We start from the raw sequence: 6,323 nt of genomic DNA on the forward strand, positions 1-6,323 counted from the left end.
TGAAGGAAGCAAACACTAGCTGACTATAATATAAAATTTGAAGTGATCTCAATCTATGTGATAATACGAGTGCTATTGATCTTAGCAAAATCTCGTATTACATTCAAGATCTAACCATATAGATGTGAGACATAATTTTTTACATGATTATGTCAATAAAGGTGATATAAAAATAACTCATATTGATACTGAAATCAATCTCGCGGACATATTCACAAAACCATTAAATTCTGAAGATTCACTAAACTCCGCTTGAATTTAGGAATGTTGGAATCTATAAAATAATGGTTTATATAAGGAACAATGAGAATTATAAAGAAATCTCAACGATAAGGATATTTTCCGATCAAGTTATTAAGTTTTTCTAAACTCAGATTTATCAATAAAGAAATTTATAACCGGGTTAAGATAACTTAAATAGCCCAGATTAACCGGGAAAATAAACTTAATCGAGTGAATATTTATTATTCCATGAGGTTTATAACATTTAGAAGTTATTCTCATAATTTACTAAATAAATACTTAACTATATATTTATATATATTGATCTTAATCAATAATGCAGCTAAATTTTTCTATCTAATATATATTTGGAAACAAGAGTTATTTGTTTCTATAAAATATTTATGGTATATTTTTTCTATATATATATATATTATATGTAAATACTCCAATATTTATATATATAAATATAAATAATGTATTTTGGACCAGCCCAACATAAAAATATCTCAGGCCCATAAACCTTGATAGAAAAGCCCAAAATATTTTCAAGAAAAATATAAGGACATTTATATAAATAGTCCATCAATTTTTCAGCCCGAATTCTATTAAATCAAACCAGCCCAAAAATAATTTTAACCCAATAAACCCTATCATCTAAGTCGTTGGTTTATAAAACGGGTTGATCTCAGCCGTTAATTCAGTAAAATATATATACAGTTTATACAGTGCTCAACACAAACCCTATTCACCTCATTTTTTGCCTCTCTGTCGTCTCTCTCTCTCTCTCTCGACTGAAAGCCCTAGATCAATTCCGATCAAACTCATTGTTTTTACGACGATTCTCTTGATAAAAACTATAATACTATGTTTATATATACATATACTCATCGTATCTCTGAAAGATTTGATGAAAATAGTTGTTGGATTGGTTAAATCAAAACGATTCCGATGAATTCAATCATCTTTTCTACATAAATTGCTGAGAAAACATCGAATCGAACATATATTGTTCACATAAAAACAAACACACACTTATCTTTTATTGTTTTTAGTTGATTTTGAAAACCCTAACCTATTTGTTTAAGTTTTAGAACAGGAGAAGACCTGGAAAGCTTAATCCAGTCAAATATTCGAAGAAAAACGGTTGCATGCGGCTTCAATTCACAAACCCGGAAGTTGACTCAGTCGCGAGGTAAGACCTGAGTACTTGGCTAGGTCTCAAGCACAGGTGAGTAAATAATCAGTTTAGTTCTATCTCGAATTAATTGTTAATTGGATTTCTTGATTGAATTTGATGTGTGATTCGTACATCTATGATTAATTGGCATTTGTTGCATATGAGAGTTTTAATTAAGGGTAATTTTAACCTTAATAGAATTAATTGATTCATAGTAGTATGATTAATTGATGGCTGTTGTTATAAGAGTCTTAATCAGGGGCAGTTTCTTTGTTTTTAACCTTGATATGGTTATTTGGTTCATATTAATGTATCTACTTGGTGACTGTCGATTATTTGAGTCTAAAATTCAGGGCATTTGAAGTTTAATTGATGGAAATGTTGGTATTGATATAATAATAAGATTTTGACTATTGCTGTGAACCTTGAATCAGGTACATTACAGATTAATTGATTGACTTTTGCGTAAAATGTTTTGTGTTAATCTTTCTGCTTACTGGTTGTGCTTAAAATCAGTAAATCATATAGTTTATTAAAATAAAGTAATCTGTAAAAAGAACTAATAGAGAAGGAACTATAAATTGGTTAACTGTTTGATTTAATCAACCAGACTTTGATGTTTTGAGTCTATAGAGTCTTTAAAAATGAATAATCTGAATGATTCATAAGAACATCATTCTTCTTAAAGATAAAAATTGATTTGGTTGTATAAGTAAATGCTTATCTGACTTGTTACTTAATTAATTAAAATAGTATTTACTTAAATTAGTCATCTAATTGGGATTTTTATAATCCCAAAAGTGTTAATTAAGTCTCTGTGATTGAATAAGTGATTTACACTGTGAATGTGCTATTTATCTAGATCTAATACAAGACAAACAGATTGGATAAATAAAGTGAAAGTAATATCACAGAGTATTATACACTAATAATTCAGAATATGCTTGGACTGATAACTGTTGTTTAAATCTATATATCTGGTGATTTGTAATACATAAACTAGTCTTTAATGATATAATATAATTGTTTAATCAATATATCTGTCATTACTTACTACTATGTGTATATGTGTTCCTGTTATTTGAAATAAAAGTTATTATCATATTAATCAGTTACAGTAATCAATCTTAACGAATTTGTCTATAATTCTCAAAGAATTAAGTGTGTAATAATATACTCTATCTCTGTGATAATCAGTTCCGTGAATCATTGCTTAAAAAAAATTCACTATTTATCTATAAGTATAATAGAATTCATAAGTTCAATAAAAACTTATACTTATAGAGTCAATAGTTATTTGTTGTATTATGCTAACTTCAGTTATGATAGTTGATTATGTTATCTATATTCTTAAATACTTATCAGCATAATCAGTTTCGTGCAAGCTTTAAATATAGTTTATGATTAGTAAACAATTGCACAAACACACACAACCCTCACAGTAAGGCCTGACAAGGAGGCCTTGAGCAACCTTGTATCTGCATCACTGTTGTGATCAATGGCCACTTAGAAATCTAGGTTCTACCAGCAAAAATCTGTGTTAACCTATTAAATATCATTAATTGCTATCTGATATAAATGTGGTATGAAATATAATGACTCATGTATTTTTCTTTTTATTTCTAATATCTAAGAGTGTAATAGTAGAATAAACAATTAAATAAATGTGTGTATTGATTTTGGCAGTAGTTATTGATTATTATTATTTATTTATTTATGATCTGTTGATATGTGGGATTGGATTGTGTGATTTATTATTGAGTTATACGATTTTATTTCGCTTGTAAAAGTAATTTTATTATAGTTTTAATTCCATAAATATTTGGATTGTTTCTAAAATTGGTTTTACAATTTTATAATTTCAATAATTATTTTTAGGACTTTATAAAATTGAGAAATCAATATTTCATTAATTATTCATCTTTAAATGATTTTCTGATTGCGTTTATTTGTAAAATCCATATTTAATTTAGGAAATCTTCAAAAATTATGAAACTCATATTTTATTAAGTTCATATTATTCTGAGAATTTTAAAATTATTTTAGAAATTTTCGGGATTCGTTTCACCCGCGCGTCGTTTCGTTATTTGTTAAAAGCGGGTATAAATGTGCGCCTTAGAAATTGTTTTAAAAAATTCAAAAACTATGTTTTTAATTATTTCGGAATATTTATGATCTTTTCAGACTAGTTGGGATTTATTTTGATACGTTTTCAAATATACATTGATTGCTAAAAAAATGTGAAGTCGGGATTAAAATTGGGTTCCGGGAATTCAGGGACACGTGTTAATAAATTAACACGTATCCTGTTTTACAGGACACGTGTGGCTGTCATATTAATTCATGAACATCAATCTCTCTTTGCTCTCGGCCGTATCTCTCGAATTCTCTCGATTCTCCCTCTCCCTGCTTCGTTTCTTTGATTGTTTCTCCTCCCTCCTCCTTCGTGTTCCTTCTTCGTCTCTGTTCCTATGTTTCTCTACCGTTTCCGGTGAGTTTTGCCGCCGCTGTTCTTGTTCCTTTTTCTGATTGGTGCTCGGTTCTGTGCTTAATTGATTGTGAGTATATATATGTATATATGCATGTAGTCAGTTGAGAATGGATGCTTAGTTCCTTGTTTCTCCTCTTTGTTGTTGTTGTTGATTCCGGTTGCCGCCGCGTAAATTCCGGCTAGGTGGCCGGAAGTGTGTGTGCGCGTCTGTGTTGTGTGTGTGTGTGTATTTTTTGATATGTGTGTGTGTGTTTTGTGATGTGTGTGTGGTTCGTGCTGTGTGCGTGTGTGCGCGCCGGCCGTGAGGCTGTGTGTGCGGTGGCAGTGGTGGCTGTGTTTTTGGACTTGGGCCTTGCAGTTGGGCTATGATGTTGTTGGGCTCGACTGTTGGGCCAAATTTCTGCAGTGGGCTGATTATTATAATTTTAATTTCTATTTTCCTTTTTCTGCAGGAAAAATGAATGATTAATATTCGTGAAATAAAAACTTTTGGTTGAGAAAGAATTATTTTAATCGGCGTAATTTATTTGGAAACCCGTAATATAACGGGCACCAATAAATTATACCTCCGTTGACGATGAACTTCGGTGAGTCGACAGTGGACGGTGATGACGTTGTTTTGAGTCCTAAATTTTATAAATAAATAAAATATTTTACGTAAAATATTTTCGGACTTAAATAGTTAATTACGAATTGTGTTGTGGTATAGGTGATATGAGAAGGATGAACTTGATGTTGTGGATTGTTGTGATTGTTGACGTCGATTGTAATCGACGGGTAGGCTTATAAACAAAGGAGTTGCTGCCAAAATTTTCTAAAAATATATTTTTAAAACGTATGTATTTATGTTATACGTGTTACCCCTATATGTGTTCGGATTACATGATTACGTGTTTATGTGTATAATAATTATACGAGTTGGGTTATCAGATTGGGTTATTAGGATTTGAGGATATCAAGCATGTCAGTATAACTGATTAGGGTACTCTGTATTTGTAGATCCCAGTCGAGTTTCCCCAGGACCGAAGTCAGCATGAAAGCTACTTAGGGTTTGTAAAGCATTGCAAGGCAAGTACCCCTGACCATTCTTTTATGGTTTAGTACATATAAATAGCTAAATATTTTATTCTTGTAATGGAACAGAAACGTTTTTAAGTTACGTATCCCCTGTAGTTATAAATCACTGTTTTCAACCTGTTTTGGGGAAAAGTAACTTCGAAAGGTACCTATCTCGAATGAAGTGATTTGCGAACTGGATTTTATATGTGTGCTGGTAAAATGAATGATTTTGAAAATGAGATAGGTACAAGTGTTTTGAAAACTGGATAAAACGGTAAGATATGGGATACATAGGGGCCAGAGTAGGCCTGTTAAGGTGGCGTAAGAGGCTAATTCGGTTGCGCGCACCCTATAACCGATTAGTCCAGCAGGTCAGAGACCTAGCTAGTCTCTGAGTTCTGGAACAGGTAAATGGGATGGCAGTTAGAGCTGTCTAGTATTGATAGCCTGATCAGCTATCTTCACATATCCGTTACGTATCTGATTTGGATTTGTGATTCCCATAAGGGTATAAGTAGTTGATACAACGGTTTTATAAATGTGAATAGCATGCTAAAATTGGACTCTGGTACTTACACAGCACATTACTACTTATTTTGATAAGCATGCTAGTCAGTGATATCCAGTTATCTCAGATTTTTATTATATAATGTTGTAGACAGGATTATAGCTCTGTTATAACTATTGTTTACATTACTGTTTTTATTCCGTTATTTATATGTTGATACTGCTGAGCGATTATGCTCACCCTTGCAAACTATTATGTATATATCACAGATGCCTAGAAGACCTGTCAGACATACCCGTGTTCCCGCCCCTTCAGGACCCGGCTCCCTGAGGTAGTTTGTATCAAACCATGAGGTCTGATGAGTTGCTGGACAAAGGTAGAGTGTGTTAGATATTGAATAAATGGTTAATATGAACCTGAATCATACTTGAACCTGGATCAGATCTTGGTTTGGGGTCAAGTTAGTATATATTAATAATAATCTTATTGTTTATATTTTGATAATTGTGTTTGGTGACGTCAACTCCTGACCCCGGGGTTGAGGCCGTCACATGAAATAAATGTTGCAAATGTTTAAATGTTAAATGATTGAGTGATAAATGTTAAAGTGATTAAATGCATCTTACATTCTTTATGTTGCATTCTGTGATACACATGATACACTCACCTTGAGAAATAAATGTAATAGATTTTCTATATTTACATTAAAAACACAGCTTTGCTTTCAAACTCACATCACACATAACAACTACCTTAAATGCACTTGTACTTGTAGTACAGGTTGTATGTGATAGAGTAAACTAGGAAATCAACTTTATGTCACACTGTTTTCAAAAATCTATACTTCTGCAATATTCTGTTTT

At 31.7% G+C, this 6,323-nt stretch overlaps 1 long non-coding RNA gene across 1 annotated transcript; it reads left to right on the forward strand.

Annotated features, from left to right (window-relative positions):
- Positions 1 to 983: 983 nt before the first annotated feature.
- On the forward strand, positions 984 to 5,989 carry LOC141699978 (uncharacterized). The gene is made up of 3 exons (XR_012566186.1): positions 984 to 1,417; positions 4,893 to 4,961; positions 5,730 to 5,989. It is a non-coding gene; the product is annotated as an uncharacterized LOC141699978 (long non-coding RNA).
- The last annotated feature ends 334 nt before the right edge of the window (positions 5,990 to 6,323 follow it).

Source organism: Apium graveolens, unplaced genomic scaffold, assembly GCF_009905375.1.
Source record: "Apium graveolens cultivar Ventura unplaced genomic scaffold, ASM990537v1 ctg16, whole genome shotgun sequence".
In the NCBI taxonomy this organism is placed as follows: Eukaryota; Viridiplantae; Streptophyta; class Magnoliopsida; order Apiales; family Apiaceae; genus Apium; species Apium graveolens.